The 26,426-nt window shown below is 32.9% G+C and overlaps 1 protein-coding gene across 13 annotated transcripts in view; it reads left to right on the top strand.

Annotated features, from left to right (window-relative positions):
• LOC145297622 (FMRFamide receptor-like) overlaps positions 1-26,426 on the top strand; it is a 1,184,367-nt gene that overhangs the window by 1,108,931 nt on the left and 49,010 nt on the right. The gene's annotated exons all lie outside the window — the stretch shown is intronic.

Here is a 26,426-nt window from a genome sequence, read left to right as displayed (position 1 = left end):
AGAAAATTATCAACCTGGTAATATATATTACCGTAACCAGTTACACAAAAACTCAAAAATCGATGAGAGTATTCTTAAAAATATAATCCGTAGATACGTGCCTCCCAATAATAATAAAAAAATATAATGTATTATATATAATAAAAAATATATACAACAAGCCTTGTAATGAAAAACAACATTTCGCAAACAAACTACCTCTTGGAAAGGACCAATGTAGTTTACAAATTTAGCTGCCCAATAGGAGAGTGTATATCCAATATTAGTAGCTACATTGGTTCAACAACTAACTCATTGTCGCGAAGATTGACTCTCCACCTCTCTGAATCTAGCTCCATATCACAACATTTGCAGGAATATGGCTGCCACCATTCGGAATTTCGAAGAATTATGGTAGAAAATACAAGAGTATTGCAGAGTGAGAGAAATGTAAATAGGCTAAGAATACTCGAAGCATTGTACATTACAACAAAGAAGCCTCAAATAAATAATACTAATTATGAGGGCAGCCGGGACGTTTTGAAATGTAGGGTATAATTTTTTTTAATATGTATATATATGTTTGTATATATAAATTTGGTATCAATTTTTGAATATGTATATATGTGTTTGTATATATATATATAAATGTGTTTAATATATGTAAAAAAAAAGTTCGGCTACCTAACTTGTAACAAGATACCACATGACTAGGAAAATGTATATATACGTAAATTAAAAAACAATTTCTGCATTTATTTTTACAATATGTCTTAGGATGATAGAGTACTTCTGTCGAAAGCGCTAGCGATTATGGATCCAACACATACAATTTCGAGAAGAAAACACAAAGGACTATTCGGAGATTGGAGAAGATAAAAAGGAAAATTGTAAAACAGAATAACACCGTGCTATTCAATAATATTTGTCTCTCTCTCTCTCTCTCTCTCTCTCTCTCTATATATATATATATATATATATATATATATATATATATATATATATATATATAAGAACAAGTATTTAATAAAACATGTTAAAAACACTTTGAAAAAGAGTTAAAACATATTTTTAAAAAGGAAAAACAGAATGAGCGGATAGTCCTTAATCCGCGGAATTTCGAAAAAAATACGTTCCTTTTAATTAGAGGAGAGGAATTAGCAAAATGCGGGATCGGAGTTTCCTTGCAAAAGTATTTCATGAAACTACAAGTAAGTCATAGATCTCAATTGGTAAAAGATAGTGAAGCAGAGGGAATAGGATGAAAAAAAAGGCTATTTCACGGGAATGTATGGTCTGGTGAAGGGTAAAGTATCCGAGAACATGAAAGTAAAAATTGATTAAATTTCCATTTTTACAAGTAAAACCCAAGGAAATCGCGTTATTGGAAAATGGTTTAAATAGTCCAAAAAGGCAGAAATCCGTGGAATAATTCGCAATTGACTACTAGGCAAACAAGGGAGTGAGGTCAAATAATATTATTAAAAGAAAGATAAGTTGTGCGTAGAAAAAAATAGAAAGATTTTAATGGAGAGAAAGAAAGACAGAGATAGAGATGGAGAGAGATACACTGCTGATGTTTGTTTCAGACAAACTAAAAACTATTTTTATAGATACGTATGCTCTCATAAATAGAACTCTTGTGCATTGTGTCTTAAGATAAACAGTCTATAATGTTATTTTCCATTCTATAACACGTATGCGTGTAGTCTCGAAATTAATTACGCGTCTTTGTACGCGCACATAAAAAAACGAAAACAAAAGGGGCAAATGCCCTTATGTTAACGGGAGTTCGTGTCAAAGCTTCCAATTTTTTTGAAGCATCTTAATTAACTTAAAATATATTTCCTTGCGTTTAGGATTACATTAACACGCAATTAACAAATATTACTTAATTGACACAGATGTTTAATTGTTTATTTCATTTAACCTTGCAAAATATTATGAAATGTGTGTGATTGTTGTGAATTCCTATTTTCATATAATCAACTAGGAACGGTTTATATCATGATTAATAGAAATTATTGATACAATAATTTTTGTTCAAATATCTTGGACTTCTTTCCTTAATATACGCATCAATTGTGTGATCAAACAGTGCTATCCTGAAAGGGGATGACAAACTATTAAAATTATATAATCATATTTGTTATATGATTTCGCAAGATTTAGATAATGATATTCGATTAATCCTGATGGTATAACTATTTATGAGAAACGATGTTTGCTTTTATTTTATTTTATATTATATATTCTACGTCTGATAGTGTTTTCTTTCGGTTTGGCTTATTCCAAAGTCTTTCCAGGGAACGGCAATGTTTATTCATGTAAACATATCTTATTCCATGATTGTCGAATAGTCCATGTCACATATCCTAAATAAATAATTGATAAGTTGTCGGTCGTCATTCATACGGCATACTCGTGGTGGCATTGGTTTTAGTTATATCACCGAAGTTAGGGGTGTGGATTCTGCTGACCGTTTGAATATATTAGGCGGTGTATGTCATTTTCTATTAGTCAGGATATTGTTCCAGCTGGAGACCATACCTGGATTTTATATACTCTGTAAATTTCTGTATTTAGGGGGAAACCTATATATCCCGTACATTGCTTATTACTTATTATTGGTCGCTAGTTCGTTGTTGTTGTTGTTGTTGTTGTTCATTTTAAACACACACGCGTAGCATGAGTGTGTCTCATTTGTTAAAGTAGCCAGAAAATATATACACGAACATCTAACTACAACAGACATAAAGCATCGAAAGATATCTAATCTTCTCTCTATAAGACACTCCTTTTACGTCTCTTGTCTAATGAATCAAATCTACAAACTTGTAATGTATATAGAACTATCTTTATTTAATCAACATTTTAAAAAAATCCCAAAAATCAAATAATATTTTATCGGTTTCCAGCATAGCGGAACATTGTTATGAAATACGTGTTAAAATCCTCTATGTATTTCCTATAAATTCCCCTATCTATTTTTATTTAGTTAGATAATGTTCTTAGGTAAGAATCTTAAAGTTTCAATTGAATGATGCATTTCGTTTTAAGAATGAAAACTCACTGCACAAATATACATCATTTAATGTGTTTAAGCAATGGATTTGGTAGAACGGCAAAAACTATTTAGAAATTTAAATCGCATTTTGTAGCTAAAAGTCTCTCTTTGTTTATCTAACTACGTAATGTATTTTTAAAACAATTGATGCAGGTAGCTTTTAACCACTTTTGATAATTTCGAAGTTGTATTTAAGTAAGAATTATGCTTCCTCATTTAATCACTTCGATCAAATTATTTTTTAAGTAATGAATAATTCTAAAAACACAATTCATTTATTATCTTAAGAAAATACTTCAATTACAAGTCGTTGTGAATATAAATAGATAAACACACGTAGCTGCTTAGATATCTCGGTAAGAACAGAAACAGATGAGAGGATGGACATATTTTTAATATCCAGTTGTCAACATAGAAAATCACTTATAATCTCTTCGTTACATTTCTTAAAACCTCTCGACTGTTTCGCTTTGTGTGAAAATCTTTACTCTATTAAATACGTTTCATGAAACACACTCTACAGAATCATATCGTATTTACCAGTTAATGTAAACTGATCTTTACAATTAATTTTATTTATTGCGGACTATTATCCTTATTATTATAAGTTGTCATACGACGATTCGGCCAACTATTCCTCTGGCCTTTGTCAGGTAGTAACCGCGACGGATAGTGAATGCAGTTAGGATATTCAAAGTTCCTATCCGTCGCGGTTACCACCTGACCAAGGTCAGAGGAATAGTTAGCCGAAACATCATGAAACAACACATAAAACATAAGGATACTAGTCCGCAATAAATAAAATTTATAAATAATACTCATTTCAATGAATTCCAATTTAAAAATGATATATACTCTTTACAATAAGACCAAGAACTGTGAAAAAACATGTAAAATGAATTATAAGCAGATCTGCTTAATTATCTCACATTCAACAGATTCCTTTTCGGTAACCAATAAAATAGCAACAAGACCACCCGCTTAATCATATACAAACGATTAGTAGAGGCAACCATATATGTATCACATTTAAAATACATGTGTAAACATTAAACATCGTTTCTTTTTATATATAATTAAAATTACGACAACTTCCCGAGTGTATGTGGACATAAGTTTGCAGCGTTCACATATTACTTTTTATTGAAAGCAAGCAAGTAATAAATAACATATAATATAAAACATCCGAAGGAAGACACACTATTTTACTGGAATATACTTGATCAATATACATTTACGTTAGCTACTATAATCTTTTTTTATTTGTTAGTAAAATATAGAATAAATACATACCTGTAATAAACAAATATGTCTTAAACTATTGAAAGGTTACAGAAATTGTTTACTATCAAACATAGTTTAAAGAATCTCATGAAATAGTTGTTTGTTTTACTAAAATGCATAATAGCTATCAAATATATATATATATATATATACACACACACACACATATATATATATATATATATATATATATATATATATATACATCCTTATTTTTAAAACTGATTTTAAGAAGCAAAAATGATTCTTAGACTGGTATCTGGTCCTATCTCCTCGTTAGTAATGCAGGTAAACCTCGAGGAAAATCTGGATTTACAGAGATCATTACAGCTACAATTTAGACACTTATTCAGAGGCACTGAAACCATATCAAATAGCACTTACGTTTTCAATGAAACCTTTCGAGAGTGTAGTCAGGGTAGTACCAATCTAGGAATGACGACTTTCGCATAATACCTAACCAAACTTTGTAGCTGTAGGGATATTAAATAGTTTCTCGAGAAGTAAAAATGAGAAACGAAATGATGACACAGGCAAGTTCAACTCTCACATAAGTTAATATAATATGTTTTCGGATTAGCATATGCTATTCTGTAGAAAAGTTATCGATTGTGCTAATACCTAAAACAACTGTTATGATCAAAGAACATTTTTGTATAATATGTTCTTTAATATCTAAATTTTTTTTATAGAAAAAGACAGTAAATTGTTTTATTAGTGATCAGTGAGTAAATATTCTTCTTTTTATTGTGAATTACGTTACGCATTTATATAATGCTAATAATATATCAATATAGTCATTTCATTACGAATTCATTTTCGTACAGAAAATTCGACATATTAAAGCTGTGTAAATTTCAGCATATTTAGAGTAAATAATATGAAAGCTATCTATTGCAGTTTGAAAGGATCGCACTGATTAGGAAGTTTCTGCGAGCCATAATAAATGTAAGTATATTTTTATATAAAATGTATTATCTATTAAAGGTTACTTCCTATTGTTGAATAATGTCATTTAACACAATAATTCATTGCAATACAAGGTTACATCATATTAGTACAAGCCATAATATACTGGCAGAGAAATACCATTGTGCGATAATGCAAAATCCAAATGTATCTAATGAGCGAAATAGAGTTATAACTGATTCAGGAAAACAAAAAAAAGTATAATTTAACAGTAAATACATATTGTTTAATTCTTAAAGTTTATGCTCTTTCTTATTCTCTAAAAAATCATTCTATTTCAAAATACCTGGGTCCCTAATTCTCTGCTCTGCTTATGATGAACGTAGTAATAACTGCTAAAAACAGTTTAGACAACATCAATCGAATATACTGTAAAACTCGTAAAAGTATGAGAAAATAAAAAAATAAATATAAATAGCGTTCAAGCAATTGTTAAAGCAATATAAATATATATATATATATATATATATATATATATATATATATATATATATATATATATATATATATATATATATATATAAAACTTTATTCGATTGGAAAAATTTTAGAACAATTATAAAGAAGTTAACCATCGCGTAAATTCAATCAACTAAAATAAGAAAGAGAAAAAAATAAAATAATGGGTCAAATTCCACAAAAACCGCCTTTCCATCATTTCGTAAGGATGTCTTGCCTATCTCTCAAACAAGTAATATTATTTATAAATTTCAATGTCGGTGTGGTGCCGTCTATAAAGGCAAGACGACCCAGCGTCTTCAGGTCAGAATCGCCCAACATGTTCCCCGTTTCATCCGAGATCATCAATCTACCACCAGAAAATCTCAACTGATAGAATCGTCCATCGGCCAACACTTGGTCGATAAAAAGGAGTGCGGTCTTGTTTTCTCTCCGGAGTGTTTTTCTGTTTTGTACCGAGGACGCACAAAGTTCCACCTGTCTGTCCTCGAAGCACTTGCCATAATTGCTACCCCCCTAATTTGTGCAAGCAGAGAACCCTCCGGCTTCAATTAGAATTATTTGGGTAGTCAGGTTTTTTTTTTAACCTCCTCTCCGCTCTTACTCCATACCACTACCAAATATTCTAAAAAAAAAAAAATAATAATTTTCAGACTTATGACCATTGAAAATGTTAGTCTGAACGAAAAGCGCTTCGGGTGTATTTTAACGATCTTTTTTTTAATCGACTTATTTATTTTATTGAATTGCACATATAACTTGCCCCATTATTTTTTTTCTCTTTCTTATTTTAGTTGATTGAATTTACGCGATAGTTCACTTCTTTATAAATATATATATATATATATATATATATATATATATATACATAGATAAATAGATATGCATATATATATGTATATACATACACATATATGCACATGTATATATACATATATACACATGAATATACATATATACACATATATGCATGCATATATATACATACACATATACACATATATACACATATATGTATACATATACATATATATATATATATATATATATATATATATATATATATATATATATATATATATATATATATATATATATATATATATATATATACAGTGCCACGCAAAATTATTGGATACTTTACATTTTTCTGCATAACTTTAATTAGGATTGATAATTTTACTTAAAATTTGGTCAGTATATTCCGATTACTATTGTAACTAATATTTGGGGGGGGAGTATTTACAAAATTAAAGTTTAGAAAGTTTATATTAAAAGAAAAATACAAATTAACTAACGCAAAAGATTTGGATGCATTGATTTAATATTTAGTTGCATAACGTTTTTTGCGTTCAACAGCTTCCAATCGCTTTCGATAGCTGCACACATGGTGTTTGCAAAGATATGCAGGTATATTGCGCTTATCGTATTTGCAGAACTGTTATAGTAGTTGAAGATTGTGTGGAGTCCCCTTTTGAACATTGATCTTCAATATTTGCCACAAATTTTCAATTGGGTGGAGATCTGGAGACTGATGTGGCCAAATAAGTACATGAATTCCGTTTTTTTACATGGGGTCACCATTTATCAAGGCCCAGAGGCCATTCAGGGATAAGAGTTTTTGCGTGTAAAGTAATCAATGAGATAGTATTGTAGTAATCATTAGTATTGGAGATTTGATATAGTGCCTTACTTAAGGGGGCGGTTTATCAGGAATTGTTTTATGTTGGACTTGAAGACATTCAAGTTGAAGTCAGGTGGGAAACAGGTACACGGAAAAGAGTTCCACAGTCGTGCACCAATGAGAAAGAAACTCTGCTCATGGAATCTAAGTTTGGATTTAGGCACAGATAAAGAGTGGGGAAAATTATTGACAGTAGTTAAAGCCAGGCGGGTGTTTCTCTTGAAAGATTGGCGAGGCGGGACGAGAAGTTGGAGCTCAGACGAGCACTTGCCATGGAAATAACGATAAAATAAAGACAGGTTCGCAACGCCCCTTGTGTGGAAGAGAGGCTGCAGGGAAGAGAACAGGACATCCCCCACTAAGCTACGAGAATTGCATCAGTAGTGAGATATCTTCTGGAGCGGTAGAAGGATCCCACTATTTTCTCAGCGCCCTTGGCAACATACCCGATGTACTTGTTCCATTTCAGATAAGGAGAAAAGGCCAACCCCAGAAGCTTGTCAAAATATGGAGCCTCCTCAAGACGAGAGCCATCCATGATCAGATGGGGATCAGAGCGTTGATGATGTAAAGATAGAAGCTTTGTTTTGGAAGCATTAAAAGTGGCCAGCCACCTCTTCCCCTACTGTTCCACGCGCTCTAGATCAAAGGAGAGAGAATCAGAGAGAACTTTGTCATTTACGGTCTTTGATGTGTTGCCATAGATGGTCGTGTCGTCAGCATAGATGTCAACGAATGATTTAAGTATGTGTTTTGGAAGATCATTTATGTAGATCAGGGAGAGAGTTGGGGCCAGCATGGATCTCTGAGGGATTTTACTGGAATCAAGGTTCTTGATTAGCTTGGCGACCTCACGCACATATATATGTATGTTGGATAGCATGTTGTCTGGTATAGGAGGAAATACAGGGAGTTGATAGCCTTTGTGGAATAGGTTAGAGTTAGCTGCAAAGTTCTTGGAAAATAGGCTGGCATTGTCTGATGCTGAGGAGATGACCTCAGGTCCATTGATGATAGTTGGGATAGAACGCACGCTTCTGTTCAAGATCCTGTTTGCTGTTTGCCAGAACTGGTGGGAACCAAGCCGCTGCTCAGCTTCTTTGGATTTAACGGATTGAGCATATAGCTCTCTTGCATTTGTCATTACTCTTTTACAGTGGTTGCTGGCAGTCCCGAAAGCAGTTTTAGTCTCAGTATATCTATTACGTTGGTAGCTTTGGAAAAAGTGATTTCTATGTACGATGGAAGCAGCACATTCAGGGGAGGACCATTGCTGGTTGTTAGGTTTTTGTTGGAATTTTTCGGATGGTATGAATCGGTTTATGCCTGCAATTAACCATTCGGTCAGGTTTGATACTATAGAGGACACATCCTTTTAAAACATGAAATTATGAGGTAGGTCAGATATTAATGTACGGAAGCTATCCCAGTCAGTCATAGAGTATCGATATACAGTACGGTCGAGAGGTACGTCTGAAGACTTATTACATTTCATTTTTATCTTAACTGCTGCAACAGAGTGGTCGGAGGATGTCAGAGGAGATAGAACGGAGCATGAACATAGCTCAGCGGAAGTTGTGAGGAAAAGGTCTTGAAGGCTTGCATACTGAGCGGTAGTATTGGGAACACGTGTGGGTTCGTGAACAATCTGAGTGAGGTCATATGCAGTGGCAAATCATGACAGAACCTCCTCTCGTCGTCGGTTTTATTCGAGTGGGTCAGCCATTTCACCTTATGGACATTGAAGTCACAGCAAATGTGAATGTTAGCCGAAGAATGAGCAGACAGGATGTGGTCAATTTTCTCAAATTTGCTATTAAAGATAGTAACCCAAAGAGGGCAACTATAAATGCAGGGGTGTAAGCTAGTACATCCCGGAAGCATATATAAGGTACATTAGGGTATTCTCAGGAGATATCCCTACCACATGGAAAACCATCTTTGATGTAGGCACATATTCCATGGCCATGGCGACCTTGGGGATCAGATTTAGATGTTAAGTTAGAGTATACTTTAATTATGAATTCGTCTAAGGAAGTGGTTGTCCCTATGCCAGTTTCACTTAGAAAGAATAAGTCCGGTTTCGTCCTCTTTAATTGTGTTTAAACCTCAAATGTTGGAGAAGGAGAGTGGTAGTAGGGGTCTACGTTGGAGGATGGGGTTCTAGGTTTAATCGTGTGTTTTTTGTTTTTGTTTTTTGTTTTTTGAGATTTTTCATGATGAGGTTTTGGAATTTCTGGAGCAGGTCGGTAGACTTGGTTGGAGCAGGGCAGAGAGGGTAAGTAAGAGAGAAAAAGACAATATTTTTTTTTAGTTTGGTAGTATGCTTGGGATCATTGTCCTGCTGAAACACGAAATTGCTATTATGCCCCCCAAAATCCGCAGATTTCTGGGGGGGGGGGTTCTCAAAAATGTTCCCGTGCATACGTCCATTCACTCTACCATTGCTATTTCTAGTTCACTAGTATCTTTGGATTAAAAACTATACATACATAAAAACATACTATAAGTTAACCACCGCCAAACTTTACCGTAGCTATGGTATTCTATTTGTTATAGACGATGCTATTTTTACGCCATTCATGTGTTACTGTTTTTCCAAAGATTTCGATTTTCTTTTCGTCTGACCAGATTACCTTGTTATAAAATTCTTGGTGTTGCTCTCCATATATTTTAACATAATTCAAACGTGATCTGACATGTTTAAGTGTAAATAATGGAATTTTTTCCTGTGAACCTTGATAGAACACCGGCACGATTTAGAATTCTACTGAGTGTATCGTTGCTCACATCAATCCCAGTTCATCTGGGGTCAGTTTAAATTAAACCACGAGTAAGGAAAGGGTGTTTTTGTACGTTTCTGCTTACCCACAAATATTTTTTTCGTTTAATTTCCTTGGCCGACCACATCTTGGAAGATTTTCAACAGCTTTACCAGAGCTTTTAAACTTTCTAATAACGTTTCCAACTGTAAAATGTAGAATAAGTTCCCTTGATATTATTCGATACCCTTTGCATTTTTTTTATCAATGATTTTTTGACCAATATCTATTGACAACTATTTAGTTTTAGGCATTTTTATAAATGAACTGGTTGACTTTGAAGGAGTGAGCGCAAAATGGAAGAATTTTATAAAATTATTTTAATATAAAGCTATCTGATTGGTCAGTGATACCTCGTTTGCATTATTGCAACACGCTCAGCAAATGTCATTAAAATTATTTCAGAAGAATAATTTTTTTAAGTGTATCGAATACTTTTTCCTTTAATATACATTTTTAAATTTTTATTTTGTAATTACTACTCCAAATATTATTTAGAGTAGTAATAGGAATATATTGACCAAATTTTCGATAAGGTCTTGAACCCTAATTAAAGTTATGAAGTAAAATGCAATGTATCCAATACTTTTGCGTGCCACTGTATATATATATATATATATATATATATATATATATATATATATATATATATATGCATATATGTATATATGTATTACGTCAGGTCATGTCCTATGCTACTGGTCCCATGTAACCCAGTACTACCTGCCTCATGGTCGGGTCACCGGCGACTAAACTGGTTCCCCCACTCGACGTGTTTGGTGAATAGGGGGGGGGCTAGTCTCCCTGAAGGATTAAAAACAAGACCTTCCAAAGGGCGAACGAACCCTTTTTCGGGGTCAACGGCAAAGTTGCACCGTGTGTGTTTGTGTGTATGTATTTGGGTGTTGGCTGGAGAGGGCTCCCGTAAGCCGTAGTGAAGTCAGCCTTTCTAGGAGAAGCAAATCTCTGATTTAAAAAAACATATAGCGGAAGACCATTAGCCGCATTAAGCTGGTCTGCAGTTTAATTTGTTGCTGGCTATCTTGCTCTTGCTTGTTGCTGGATCTCAACATTTTGAACCGAGAGAGAGAGAGAGAGAGAGAGACTTAGCTGTCGTACAAAGCTAAGACTCTGAAACATACTCTGTATATAGATACTCCATCAGCCATTTGTCTATTAAAATGGTCCTGTTGCAATGGAATTTATTTTTTGGGCTCATGGACTTTAAGTGTCTGAGGGAGTGTCACTCGTCTGACCAAACGTTGCAATCATTATCATATATATGTGTATATTGATATGTATGTATAGATATATATGTATACATATGCATTATATATATATATATATGCATGTATATATATATGTGTATGTATATATACATATACATAGGTATAGATATAACTGTACTAGAACTGATGAAATAGACTTGTTTTGATATATATCACTCGCTATTGAGAGCAAATGAAATAAATATCAATTATTTTTTTTCTTTGCGATCTTACAAAAATGTGTTACTTCCTAAAAGCAAACGTCGATGTTCTGGGTATTATATTCGGACATGTTTATTTAACCAATTAAATTTTATATTGAATTTTTCCCAATATATTCTTGTTGTGTCAGTTGCAGCGATTTCATTGGCTAAACTTTTAAGCAGCTTTCAGTTTATTATGTTACCTGTCGATATATGCTAAAAGAAATACATAAATACGGCATGGGTATTTTGTTCCTCTATGCAACAATAATTAAATGAAAAAGTTAAAATAGCTAGACTACTTCTTTAATTGTTGAGGAATGAAACCTTTCACAATTCCTCTACTTTGAATTCAGTTGTATATTTTGCGATATATATTCTTTAAAGCGCATATTGCATTATAATAAAATGCGTTATAGCGTTTCTCTATTTTACTAAAGAATGGTATGCATTTAAGTGGATCTAATATTCTTCCATCACATTTATACACAAACACCCACCCACCCACACACATATATATATATATATATAAATATATATATATATATATATATATATATGAATATATGCATACAATTGTTAACTTAACTCAGTAGCCAAATCAATATTAGAATAAATGCTTATTTACACTTTGAAAATTGTTCGAGGGAGGTTGAATCTATATATACAAAAAAGATGATATCATGAATCAACATTAGTTAAGTTTGCAATTAATAAGTTGATCATTTATTTACACATAAGGTTTGATACATTAACAAATGCATTTTGTTTTATGTACCATAATATTATAATGGAACGGCATGATCTCATAAATTTCTACTGTTAAAGTAGCATAAAAAATCCCTTTTAAGTGAAATAAAACGTAAAATTCAACGTCCTAATATTAGAAAATATATTCCATACGATATTTATATATATAACATTACCCAGAAACACACACACACACACACACACACACACACACATATATATATATATATATATATATATATATATATATATATATATATATATACATATGCATACATATATATATATATGTATATATACACTACTTTTATATATTATTCGATAATATGAATATTTATAACAAAATAATATTTACGACTCATTTAATTTTTCTTTTATTAGTAATGCATTACCGACGCGGTGTTTTAAACGGCTGTCACGGATAAGGTTGTGGGTTGATAGAAATGACTAATGAATCGAGTACATGTAAAACCATATGAATCACTCAAATAAATGTTAGTAAACATAAGACATGCATCCCCGCGCTTTTTAAAAGTGCCTGTAGAAATTAATTGTCTATGTCTCCGAGTATAGAGAGAGTAACAGGGAAATATTAAGTACAAGGTGGAACGATAAATATATAGTTTTTATTAAATCAATTCTGGTAACTTGATTATGTAGTAGAGCTTATATCTGGTCAATGTAGTCGCCTTCTGCCTAAATCAACTGGTCTGGAACTAGCACTCGCGGGAACTTGGCGAATAGTGGGGGATTACTCAGGGAATACTTGGCGGAGTTAGGGTATCAGACTGATATTCATGTTGTGGGAGGTCATGTTGGTGATTGTCTAGACGTATTACTAAACGAACTTGCCCAGCAGGTTCAGCTCGGAGGAAGAAAGGGGTCAGTGATAAAAGGGTATAAAATTGTAGCACTCCTTCTGAAGCAAAGTCTGATTTATTTGCCGGCGCTGTGTCCTGCTGGCAAGCCCAGGGTCAGCAAGTGGTCACTTGATTGCACAAGGGGATTGACGCACTTTTCAGCACATCTATATACATCACTTGAAACCACAACACAGGCACTAAATTTTGCTAGAATTTCGTTGAACTATGCCTTCATTAATTGAATTGTCCAGATTGTGAATTTTGAGGACACTGACAATAGTCCTTGTAATAATTTAGATCGGTAGAGATCGTGAGTTGTACAGAGACACATCTCCGATCTGTTTTTTTTAATTTTACATCGATGAAATTTATTGATGACATCTTATTTAATTTTGTAAACGTCACATTTTAAACACATACGACCAGATTAAAGACAATATGTTACATTAACTGCACGAAAGTTACTTTGGTTTAGTTCGCCTGCCATGAATATTTCTTTACACTAATGGTTTAACGTATATATATATATATATATATATATATATATATATATATATATATATATATATATATATATATATATATATATATATATATATATATATAGGACCTGGATACTCAACGTTTCGCCCAATTTTTGCAGGCTTCTTCAAGAGGGATGGTCAATGACCATCCCTCTTGAAAAAGCCCGCATAAATCGGGCGAAACGTTGAGTATCCAGGTCCTTCCACCTCCATTGTATTTCATATCGTCGGATTTAATCCAGCTCAACAATCATATATATATATATATATATATATATATATATATATATATATATATATATATATATATATATATATAGCTTTTGAGATTTGAAAAAAAATTACTCGACCGCCGGTCGAGTGTGAGGGAAAATTTACTCGTCCCAAAATAGTTTTACTCGTTCGATTTTATTTTTTTGTTTCAGTCAATAATAGTAAATAATTTTACAACAAATCAAGAAATTATTATAATCATATTTGCTATAATTTCGAAGAGGCTAAATCATTAAAACTACACGTTTTGTCAATTTGAAAAAATACATAAAGAGACAAAAAGTGAAAGGAAGAAAACAAAATCAACGCATCGATATTTTGAATGATTTTTCGGACAACACATTTTTTCAACATCTCTAGATGTTGAAAAAGACCTAAACCGTAGGTGTTTAAAAATGTGTTAGCCGAAAAATCATTCAATTCAAGTATTTTTTCTTCTTTATTCTTAACAAAAATATCAACAAACTATTCTTCCGAAACGCAAATTATGTCGTAAAATTTCATACAAAAATTAAAACATCTAGCCTAATCCGTAGGTGTTGAGAAAAACGTATTACGAAATCTCCGGGTATTCACGATTGTGGACTGAAATCTTCTGTTAAGAGATCTCCGTAGCTCGAAATCTTCGATATTAAAAAAAAAATGAACTAGATTTCTTAGAAAATCGGCATGGTTTAATGTTTTTTTAAAAATTTAAACGGTATTTTTTTCTTTGTAATTTATGGAAAAAAAAAACTTTGATATAGAACAGAAATTGGTCTATTTGTTTCTATTGAAACAAATAATTAACCTCGGAAGAAAATTCTAAAATTTAAAATATTATTTTAAAAATTTGAGTATCGATGATTTCCTTATGTTGCGTTATAAAGCGCATGCAAATATCTGAATTTATATAGTTGAGAAAAATATGATTACTTACTTGTATAAGTTTATTTTCGGTGTATGATTGACGGAACGATACGTTTTTCCTCTTTCAAATGCTCGCCTTTACTTTTGTAAGCATGAAGTGTATGTAGTTGTAGCATCAAATATTTTTTTCCAAATGAATTTATAAATCAAAGAGCTTAATGAAGGCGACATTTTGACTAAACGCCGAATGTGTAAATTCGATCTCTTGTTGACCTTTAGCGTTACCACACTTATTTCAATAAAATATTCCCACAGTCTCACAGCTAGAGATGAAAGAAAACGCAGAGGATGAGACATAGGTCATTCTAAGTCACCGCATATTTGAGGGCCGTAAAATAAATGAGTTTTCCCCGTTTCTTTAATTAAACAAATTTTATCGACTTATGATTTTTTTATCGACTCATGATTTACGATCTTAGTCGCCCCAAGAAATTTTCAATCGCCTGTCGCGACCGGTCGTGTAAAGTCTCAAAGTTTGTATACATATATATTTATATATATATATATATATATATATATATATATATATATGTGGGGTGTGTGAGGTGTGTGTACGTGTGTGTACATTATATATATATATATATATATATATATATATATATATATATATATAAGCTGAACGTCTGTGTGTGTCTGGTCACGAATAGGCTCTTATATCGTTGACTATTTAAAAACAATCAAAGGAATGGGTATTTTTGATCTGGCACAACGGTGGTTCATAAAAATTGTGGGGTCTGGTTTCGCGCCTTCCCCCCAAAGTATGGAAATAAAAAATGAAAAAAAAACATTTACAAGGGTATTAAATGTAGATGTACATAAGAATACTCTGATTAGTATGTTTCAACTTAAATAGGGATGGTACACTAAAGATTTTCGTATCTATTTTCGTAAGTTTACTTTGATAATTATATCTCAGTTTGAAGAAATATGGTATAATAAAATTATTGCGTGTTCGTTCGCGACTGACCTCCATAGAATTTAAATATATCATAAAGTTTAACAAGGTTTTTTAAAAGTGGTGAAGGTCCACAATAACCCCTTTACCTTAATCCTTATTCACGTCAGCTTTTATTTATTTTTTGAGCTGAAGAATATTGTATCGAATAAATTCGCCTCATAAATTCACGTTCATATTAAAGTGAAAGCCAAAGAAAAAGTTGAGAATTTAGACAATTCCCGACACAAATTTTACAAAACTCTGTTTTTTTTATCTTCTCCACTTGCACATTCGGAAATAGATAAATAGATAAATAATAAGAAAACTAAGAACGTTACTTGTTATCGTGTCAAAAGAAGGAAAGAACCTGCTCACGTAATCACGTGTATTTTTAAAAACATTTGCATAAACTTTGTATTTTTATTTCTATATATGTTTTAGCTTTTTTGTCAGTGTACTAGAAGGAATTCAGTTGATTCCAACCCGTTTTTCGTGTTCATTACATTACATTAGTACAACCCTGAATCCAACGGCGCACTACTACACCGTTCAATACTGTAAAACTGAAACGGAGCTGTTCTGCTTGAAAAGGGCGTCGTTTTCTTCCTATTCATATTTATATAGATTCGTTGCTTTAAAAAATTTAAGTAATTACGTGTTTACTTTTTAATATCCCATTTTGCTGTTTCGGGTTATTTTACTAAAGCAAGTAAAGCTTCATTATTTTCCAAAACTGTTCTTGTTTCTTTATTTTTCGATATTTCGTCGATATTATTTAGTAAGAGTGTCTAGGAGAAAAGCAAACACACGACTACACGAAAAAATAAATATATAAGAAATAAATGTTACCATAGTCAATAAAAGTTCGGTTCTTGTTTTTTTTTTTGTTTTGAAATAGTTGTTAATGCTCTTTACTTGAAATAATTTCAGCGAACCGAAATTAAAACGAAATTTGAGGCGATAACTAATTAAATGGATTTTTATATAAACTACACAGTCAATAATCGAATATTCCTCACTCACAAAATAACGGAAAACATTAAAATATGTTTATAAATATTCCTTACGTTGACGGAACTCTCCTAATTTTATAACAAAGGATGCTCATGTGCACCTCCTTCAAATTGAAAACGGGGCTCTCCATTTCCATGTCGCTGACATTTTGATTTGTTTTTCAAACCGGCTCGTGAATTAAAAAAAGAAGGTTTTTGCAAACTACTTAAACATATAAACCAATGAAGTTTTCTACCATAAATATAACTTTTATTGACTATGGTAACATTTATTTCTTGTATATTTATATTATTATATATATATAACATTTTCTCTTTGTAAGGAAACATCATTTTGTTGGTCACTCCTCGCTACGAATGGAATCAAAGTTGATATAAAAAAATATATTTTCACGAAAAGTATCTTTATTTTGATCATATTTTGCTTAGGGTAACATTTTCGAGTATCAAAACCTATCACTTTACAACCCCCTCCTTTTCATAACCTATCACATTTTATCAATCACAGTCCATATTCTGTAGGCTGTTTTTGAACCTATCAAACGACGAGTAGTTCTTATATATATATATATATATATATATATATATATATATATATATATATATATATATATATATATGTGTGTGTGTTTGATTGGTCGTATGTTACGCCCGAACGTATAGGCCTATTATTTTCTTTTGTATTCTTTTCATTTTGTTTAAACCTATTTGAGTGTGCCTCCTTGCACTTTACCCGTTTGGGTGGTCTAGTAATTCCCTCATGCAGGTGTCTAAACTTAGAACCAAATAAAATCCAGCGCTTAACAAATTCCAGCGTTTTATCTCTTTAGGTGGGGCAAACAAATTCTTCCGGAAGAAAGGATAAAATGTTCACATTTTTCCCCGGGAAATCTCACGATTGAACGGGCAGAGCAATTGAACGTTTAGAGAATGCCGTAAAAACAACATTCAGGCTGTATAAAATATGGATTAAATTTAAAGAACTTATTTCTAGGAAGAACTACTGAAACAAGTTTGAAAAAAGCCTAAGAATATATAAAATAAAAAATTAAAAAAAAACTCATCACAAAGTTGTACAGATTAACCGGTGTGTTTTAAGCGATTCGAGCTTATATCTTTGTCTTCATTTAAGACTAATCGAGAGTTGGTATAATATTGAAATGTGCATTTGAAGTATTATACATTATTTTATGTCGTCGAATCTTTTTTAATGAGGCTTTATAATTTAAGTATTCTCTTCTTTTCTGGACTGTTCTCCTCATCTTAATAGTTTTTATTTTTTCACCACGTTTACTTTTCGTCCAACTAATCATCTGGCCACCACTCGGCTGGTAACCTGCGACGAGATAGGAATGTTGATACGTGTAATTTTATCCCCAGTATTTTCTGCCTTCCATAATTTTTGTTGTGTCAGGTTTCGATCAACTAATTCTCTGACCTGCTTTTAGCAGGATAGAACCCCTATCTTCATAAAGTGCTTATCTGGAGTTATAGAAAATTATCCCCTTTTACGACTGCGCCACCGGCCCTGAAAAACTATTCTGTGCAAAGTAGACCATGGGATAAGTTGGCTAAAACCTGCTGAGACGTCAGCACCTGTGGAAATCAGTAATTAATGGGGATACGGTTACAGGATTTAAAATTCCTATTCCGTTGCTGTTAACAAATTGAATACCACAGGATAAGATAGAAGAAACGAGCAGAAACAGCAAAAGCTGTGAGGAGGAGTATAACAGTCCACACAAAAAAAAGTGTTCAAATTTATTCAAGATTTGTATATTTATACTAGTTTTTATGTAATGCCTTCCCTGCCATCATTATTTTTGGGGGGTCGGGGACTAGTTTAGGATATGTTCTATCATTGCTTCTTACTTTGTTGTTACGCAAGTCTATATATTCATTTGTAAACATGAAATCCTTTAAGGAATTACCTATATTTTCACACGTCCATCTTGTTTTTTATTATTTTGCTTTGATCTCATACAATATCTGTTTTTGTGGGTCAGGAGTAAGTACACGTGAGCAAAAATATGGGGCATTAGGTGAGATACTGTTTTTACTAGAATGAAAATCTGGAAATAGATGCTTGTTTATAATTAATAAATTTTATTGCGCATTATACTATTATCTCATTTATCATCTGTTTTTAGAGAAAGATGTAAGAATATATAGGGGTGTAGGTTAGATATTGCTTCAAGTTGAACTAAATCTAGTACATGTGCAGACTTACACAGTTATTTATAGTGCACAAAATATGTAAAAATCAACAGAATAAATGCTTCGTGAACGCGAAAACAAAACGCAAAAAAGTGCAATTCCATAAATGGACTTGCATTAGAACATGGCCATTCTTTTTACTTTACACTAAATTACATTACTTAAATTAATTTTATATAAACGTTAATACCCATTACTTAATCACCACGAATTATATACTTTGCTACATTTTAATACCTTGTCTTTTATTTAATCAGACACCTTATATTAAAAAGCAGCACTTGGATTTAGATACAGTGTTGTCGTTATTACAAAACATTAAGGCACATCGAAATAATAACACAATAAATAAATAAACACTAATCACACTGAAAACGCCCGGTATTTCGAATTATCATTTGTTTTTTTTTGTTAACCCTCCAACAAAACAACATATTAGTCACTTCAAAATCACAAGCAATGTTTTTAAAGACTATGTGTTATGGAGAAGAATCATTAATTTAATTCAGAACCGCAATCCATCTACCAAATGGCAACCTTTTCATATTATTTACAAATCAAACACATCAGTTTTATATAGATGCTGCAAAAGTTCATCAGTATGTAAATAATTTAGTATTTCTTATTTTACTTCTTCAATATATATATATATATATATATATATATGCATGTATAAATATATTTATATATATATATATATATATATACATATCTATATATATATATTACTATACTACTTCTATATTTTAATTTACGATCTGAAAAACAAAATACACTCAATCAACCGATTATCAAATAAATCCCACCCATGAATTGTGACTTCTTTTTGATATATTTATTTTTCTAGTAAACGAACGTGTTCAATTTACAGTCCTAATCCTTATTAAAACGATCGTTATATGAGCCAGATGGTCCCTCTTCTAATAGTGTCATATGTAACATGACATAAACCAGAGCTTTCTTTTATACTTAGGTGACCACAGAACTTTATTAGGTAAAAATAAATGATCATTATATATATATATATATATATATATATATATATATATATACATATATATATATATATATATGTGTGTGTGTGTGTGTGTGTGTGTCAATAGTGTTTCGGAGTTTTCAGTCGAACAATATTTTTTTATTGTAAAGTTCAACATATAGTTTTAATTTTCTTTCTCATATATATGTATATATATATATATGTATATATGTATAAATATATATATATATGTATGCATATATATAGAAATACATACATACACGCATATATATATATACATTTGTCTGTTCTGTTTTCACAGATACTCGTGTTATGTTTTTTTCTGATAAATGCGTATATATATATGTATACCCACACACCTATATATATATATATATATATATATATATATATATATATATATATATATATATATATATACAGGATGGGCGTGCAATAAGTAAATAAATAAAGGATTGGGAAGGCTTTCATAACCACACACCCGTGCTTCTGATCTGGCGGCATGCGAGTTGCACCATTGCCTTCTTTGGAGGTGGTGAGTCCAAGTGCTTCCACTGCATTGACTGGGCTTTGGTCTCTGGATCATAATGTTTTACCCACGTTTCATCCTGTGTAATCAGTGTTTTTAAAAACTGACTCATCTTCTTGGCATATATCCAAATTCATCCTCGAGCACTTGACACGTTGTCGCTTCTGGAATAGTGTGAGCAACATGGGAACCCATCTGGCAAACACCTTATGATAGTTTCCACAGACCCTGTACTAACCTTGACATCTTGGGCTATTTGGCGAATAGTAATGCTCCGATCTTCCAAAATGGCAGCCTCAACTAGACGGCCAGATACCTTATCAATGGCAGAAGGTGGGCCGACTAGGTCTGGGAGCTGTTTCCACAGGCCGTGTTTGAATTCCCGATGCAAGCGTTTTACAAGGTCATATGATGGGGCATTATCACAATAAGTGTTTTGTTTTTATTTCATCAAAAGTCTCCTGCGGTATGCGTCCTTTTAAATACACAACTCGGATGACTGCTTTACATTCAACAGGCTACATTTCACAATTGGCTCAGTTCAAAGGAGGGACGTTCTAGACTGTTCTTGTTTTATCCTTACTTCCATGACAAATGCTGGTCTCAGCTCCAGTCTCTGGTCCCCTCTCACCAATCTTTCACGATAAACACCTGTCTCGCTGAAACCACTGTCAAAATGTTCCCCACTCTTTATCTGTGCCAAAACCAAAGAGTAGATTCCATGAACAAAGCTTCTCTCTTAGAAGTGCACGCCTGTGGAACTCTCTTCTGTTTGCCTGTTTCCCACTTGACTACAACCTGGATGTCTTCAAGTTCAACATAAACAAATTCCTGATACCCCCCCTTAAGTAACACACTTTATCAAATCTCCAACACGATTCCTACACATAACGATTACTACGATACTACGTTCCCATCGATTACTGTACACGCAAAAAACATTATCCCGGAGTGGCTTCCGGGCCTTGATAAGTAGTGACTACCTTGTAAAAAAAAGCTCATTTTGGACTGACTTTTTCAAAGGTGTCCACGAACTTGCTGATTTTAATGTACCTATACCTTTCATCGACTTCCAATCGACTCTATATATTTTAACTGATCGCCGTTTACTGTATATTTTTGTTTTCACTTTTAATTCTCATTTTCGCTCATTCGGACTTTTATTTCAACACCCGATGATGATTCGAAGACGAATATATAGCGCTCGCGAGAGAAACAACTATGGAAACTTTTTTTTTTTTTATTTTGATACAAAAAAAGATTACACGGAATATCGAAAAATTAAAAAAAGGAATCATAAAGCAATGTGCCGCCGTTGCATTTAATATAATTTGTCTTGAATAACATAAACACAACAACAACCATGAAAGTGTTACACTCATGGTGTCAAAAGCATTCTTAGAGACAAAGATAGAGATAGCGAAACCTGGACAGTCACAGAGGTTAATCGTTGCGGTTGACAGAAATTGGTTTCGAAAAAATTGGCTGCGTTTCTCTACAAGTTAAAAGGTGGCGCGTGCAAAACTGAAAAGCCCACTTCAGAAGAGAGATCTGGATTTTTTCCAGGCAACCATGCAAATTGGATCTGTGCGAGTTCTGCTTTCAACGGTAGGGTATATGAGCTTGTTGAAGGTTCAAAATAACAGACCATATTCATGCAATGTTCCACAGCGAATCATAGCATAGTGTGTGTAATATGCGATAAGGTATGCAGCTCTACATCTAAATCGAGAAGGCACATGATTTTGCACAAAAACAATATTCCTCATCCAGATCCAATCAACCCCATTAAGGCATGGAGTGTACTGTATGTCATCGCCTTTGTACTTCGACTGCAGGCCTTCAACATTACCTGAGTAATGATAGGTTACTAAATAGGGTACTTAGTACATGCTTGAGACGGTAATCATCCGTCAGTATACTGCAGTCATCACACACACATATGTGTGTGTGTTTGTATATGTAATGCATATTCATATAAACGTATAAAATAATAAACAAGAACTCCCCGTAAACTTTCAAAACACAATTCAAGCTGGCAGCGTTGCTTTTGTTCTTTTTTCGAGGGACTAAATAGCCATTGACTTACAGTTTTACAATCTCTCTCCTGAAAACATCGTATGCATTTTTTTCATTCCTCTTGGAATACGTACTGCCGTTCGAATTATAAATATTGTCTTTATTTACTGTTTAATTTCTACTTTGTGTGTTTTTCCGTACTTATATGTATACTGACTTGTAGCCCGGCGTTGGCTTGGTGTTTAGAGGTGGGTGGTGAGCAAAAAAACAGTGGTACCAGGCAGACTGGCTCGACCCCATACTGGGAAAGAGAAAAATAACGTTAAATAACACGGCTACCGCCAAACCGGAAGAGGCGAAGGTTTAAATTAACGCTAGTCAATCGAAAAGAAGGGATGGCTTTCCAAAATACAGGCGGACAATAATCCCGTCCCTGTTGAAAAATGGCCAGTTGAGTGAAAATCTTAATGTTTTGAACCAACTTTTCGATGTTTGTTGTCCGAAGAGTCGGGCTTCGAAAGGATACCGATCTAGTTAAAACCCGTCGCGTCCGTCCAAATTTTTAGGCATACATACACACACACATACATACATACATACTTATATTAAAACAGACAGGTGAGCTTAATATTTGAACCAAGCCTGGGTGCCGGCGTTGCCCGGGTGTTTAGTGGTGTGTGATCAGCAAAGAAAAATAAATACATAAATTAATAGAGTGTTAGTGGGCAGGCAGGCTCGAACCCCTAAACCGAAGGAGGAAAAGAACGTGAAAAAAATTTGACATCATTGCTTTTGCGCCCATCTCCAAGGCGGAAGACGGAAGTTTTATATAGAGGCTAGTCAATCGAAAAGACGGGATAATTACCAAAATTTTGGCGAAAAAAGCGACCGCTCCCTGTAGAAATGTGCCTAGTTTAAGGTGAAAAAAAATTAAAGGTTTTTACCAATTTTTCGATATTTGTTTTCCGAAGGATATTGCTTCAACAGGATTTAATTTCTTGAAAATCCGTCGCAGATTCGAAAATTTAAGGCATACGTACATCCATCCATCCATACATGCATACATTTACACAAACATGTAAGATTTATATTATAGATGAATTTTAGACAGATTTGACACATTCTCATTTGCTATAACTTTTCTTCCTCCTGTTTTCTTCCTGCTTGTCCCCCGTGTATGCGCATCTCTTTTACTACACCAAAGAAGAGCAGATAATTGACCGAAAAAACGTTCTTATAAGTTTTTTTTAATTTTTGTTTAAATAACAGTATTCTGTATTTCTGTAATTCTGATGTTGACGAGATGACAAATAATATGGGAAAGAGGAACATTGGATCCTAGTCCAATAATGCACAAGGTCATGTTGCCCTGCTAAGACACACACGCACACGAACACACACAAACACCCCACACACATACATACATATATGCATATATACATACACTTGTGCCCGATATTATTCATACCCCTCGGATCGTTGAGATTTCTATAAGATTATTGCTCAAACCAGAAGGTAGACAATATTAAAGGGATTTCAAACAATAAATCAAGCATAAGCATTTAATTTAAACTCAACAAATAAATAAATTATGCAAGTTTGAAACATTATACAAAGAAAAACAATAATGGCACTAGTTCAAAATTATTCATACCCCTCTTACTAATAGTCAATAGCATGCCCTTTATTCTTAATAACTGCCTGTAACCGTTTTGGATATTTATCAACAAGGTTTTTACAAGCATCAACACTGATTTTTGACCATTCTTCAATGCAGTAGTTCTCCAAATCCCTCAAATTTCTAGGTTTCCGCTTTTTAACCTCAGTTTTCAATATGTGCCAGAGGTTTTCGATAGGGTTCAGGTCGGGACTCTGGCTAGGCCATTCCAAAACATTAATGTGATTATCCTCAAACCATTTCTTGACTATTTTGGCAGTATGTTTTGGATCATTATCCTGTTGAAGGACCCAGTTTGGTCCTAACTGGAGCTTCTCCGCATCCTGTCTAATGTTTTTCTGGAGTATCTCCAAATATTGCTCCTTCTTCATGGTTTCATCTATCTTGACCAAACTACCTGGACCACTAGCCGAAAAGGAGCCCCAAAACATTAGGCTACCACCACCATGTTTCACCGTGGGTATGGTGTTCTTTGGGTTGTAAGCTTCTCCTTTCTTCCTCCAAACGTAAGAAGCATCCATATGGCCAAACAATTCAATTTTTGTTTCGTGAGTCCACAAAATACTTGAGAAAACGGACTCTGGAGAATTCACATGGTTCCTAGTAAACTTTAGACGTGCTGCAAGGTGTTTTCCGGTGTGCAATGGAGTCCTTCTTGGTCTTCTTCCTTTCAGACCATTTTCATGCAGAGTCCTTTGCAATGTTTGCCTTGATATTTTTATGCCAGAAGACTCCAAATTTTCTAAAATGTCCTTAGTAGTGGTGGTTGGATTTGCATTAACACTTCTTACAATAGTCCTGGTGGCTCTAGCAGACAGTTTCCTTTTCCTTCCTCTACCAATCAAGTTGTTTGTTGTGTGGTGGCTCTGGAATTTTTTGATGATGCTCTGTACTGATGCTGTAGGGACCTCAAATTTCTTGGAAATTGACTTGTAACCTAAACCATCCTTATGTGAATTAACAATTTTAGTCCTAAGATCATTACTAAGCTCTTTTTTCTTCCCCATTCTAATAATTTTTATTCTTTTATTGGTTTTCAGTTGATATCATTTTAATTTCTGAAAAATGCAAAAAACGAAATGAAATTAATCAAAGGTTGTATAAAAGCATTCAAAATAAGAATCAAACAGGAAACAAAGTCAGAAACTCGATTAATACTGAAAAAATAAGGGGGTATGATTATTTTTGAACATTGCAGATTTTATAAATAGCTGTATATTTCTTTTATTACAAGTATCCCGAGATTTTAAAATGACGAAAATGATCAGAAGAGGTTTATTAAGAATATGTATCAATATGGACGTAAACAATAAATTCTAACAAAGTTACACCTAATAAACTCAATTTTCAAGGGGGGGTATGAATAATATCGGGCACAACTGTATATATATATGTATATATATATATATATATATATATATATATATGAGAAGATGTAGTTAATTAAACATGCTAAAACACTTTGAAAAAGAGGTAAAAACGGATTAAATATTAACGAGGATGCACAACATCAGTGGATAGTCCTAAATCCGCGGAACTTCAAAGAAATACTTTCATTCTCATCAGGGTTTAGCAAAATACGGGATAAGATTTTGCTTGCAAAAGTATTTCATGAAACTACAAGTAAGTCATAGCTCCTACTTGGTAAGAAATATTGAAGGAGAGGGAATATGGTTTAGAAAAAAAGGTGATTTCACTTGAATGGATAGTCTGATGAAAGGTAAATTTTCCAATAAAATGTAAATGTAAAAAAAGGCCAATATATATATATATATATATGCTTGGCAATATTATTTTTTACTTTTACAAACTGTAATATTATGTAAGGACAAACACATATAGATTTTTGTACGTTTACGAAGATCTAACTTGACTGCCTTGCAGCATTACGCCCTATATGTTTTTTTTTATCATCCGATATTTTATTATTTGAAAACTTGTTTCGTACTCGCATGTTAAACATCGTTATATCTCTATTTAGT

Source organism: Euprymna scolopes, chromosome 18 (assembly GCF_053919585.1).
Source record: "Euprymna scolopes isolate OS-2025 chromosome 18, ASM5391958v1, whole genome shotgun sequence".
In the NCBI taxonomy this organism is placed as follows: domain Eukaryota; kingdom Metazoa; phylum Mollusca; class Cephalopoda; order Sepiida; family Sepiolidae; genus Euprymna; species Euprymna scolopes.
This window is presented reverse-complemented; position numbering and strand designations above follow the sequence as displayed.